The sequence below is a fragment of the Sinocyclocheilus grahami genome, unplaced genomic scaffold (genome assembly GCF_001515645.1).
Source record: "Sinocyclocheilus grahami isolate Dianchi unplaced genomic scaffold, SAMN03320097.WGS_v1.1 scaffold18317.1, whole genome shotgun sequence".
Lineage (NCBI taxonomy): Eukaryota > Metazoa > Chordata > Actinopteri > Cypriniformes > Cyprinidae > Sinocyclocheilus > Sinocyclocheilus grahami.
This window is the reverse complement of record NW_015517061.1, coordinates 40-1,320: the sequence shown is the minus strand read 5'-3', so window position 1 is coordinate 1,320 and position 1,281 is coordinate 40. Positions and strand designations below refer to the sequence as shown.

At 33.4% G+C, this 1,281-nt stretch overlaps 1 long non-coding RNA gene across 1 annotated transcript; it reads left to right on the top strand.

Moving 5' to 3' along the window:
* The first annotated feature begins 68 nt into the window (after positions 1 to 68).
* LOC107579581 (uncharacterized) lies at positions 69 to 884 on the top strand. Its single transcript, XR_001608498.1, has 4 exons — positions 69 to 134; positions 245 to 328; positions 431 to 530; positions 691 to 884. It is a non-coding gene; the product is annotated as an uncharacterized lncRNA (long non-coding RNA).
* The last annotated feature ends 397 nt before the right edge of the window (positions 885 to 1,281 follow it).

The following is a 1,281-nucleotide window of genomic DNA, read 5'->3' as shown; positions in this document are numbered from 1 at the left end:
TATGCACCAAGAGCTTGTAACACTTCAAAGAGAAAGGGAAAATTTTAATTGCATCATATGACCCCTTTAAGAATATTATAGTGTCAAACTTTACTCCTAAGCCGTGGAAGAAAAAGTTACAGTGGATATTCCAAGTGAGGTGGTGTTTACAATGCTTGGCTCCAGCTCAACATGATAAGGGGTGAAAATGTATCATGTTATTGATTTGTTTTAAAAAACAACATTTGCATTTATTCTTCCACAGGCCACTGAAATATTTCAATGGGAATTTTAACGAGAGTAGATTCTATGTTCTTCACCCTGATTTTCTTCGATACATTCGCAACAGGTAACATTTATGTTACAGTGACCAGTTTGTCTAGTCATACAAGAGTCTAAGCATGATCTATCTCTTTTGAATAACCCTTATTTTATATATATAAAAAAACAGATTCATGCCATCCAAACAAATGCAGGGCAATTACTGGGCAATGTACAGACCGACCAATGGAGCGTTTGCTTTGTTCTTGGCTATTCACACATGTGACATTGTAAGTAAAGGCATTATTTATTTTCTATTCATTCAGCTTGTTCTTAAATTGGTTTGTAGCTGTTTAACACTGGAAGTACTCTGTTTTCTGTTATCCTATTTGTATTGTGCATATATTAGTTTTTGAAAACTACTTGAAAATGTTTTATTCTCAACATCAGGTGGATGTCTATGGATTTATTACAGAAGACCACCATAAGTACTCCAACTATTATTATGAAAAGTTAAAAAAAACCAGTGTAATTTTCTTTATTAACCATGACTATGGCCTGGAGATAAAGACTTGGAAGGAACTGCATGACTCTGGAATCATTAGACTCTTCCAAAGGCACTAACACATCAAAAACAGAAGGAGGCTGTCTGTTCTGTCTGCAGGCATTATTTAAAAAGATATTTCCAAGTTATGATTCCGAAGCTGTGTTTCCTGAAACCGAGCTTTATCTATACACAAAAATAGGACCAACTTTATAAAATAAGTTATTTACTGATATTTTTAAGTATATTTTATATATTCAATAGCTCTATTTCCTATATAACAAATGTTCTGTGGATTACAGATATATGTACTGTTAAGCACATACTTGAGAAACAACACGAAAGAACAGGAACTAGAAAGAAGAAGTGAAGAATAAAAGGACTAGCGCGTACGTTTTTCTTGTTGATTTATCCATAGTAGTATAGAGCAGCACACTTAAGACTTATTTGTTTAACTACAGTTTGCGCATTTGTAATATTCCAGTCACATCATCAAA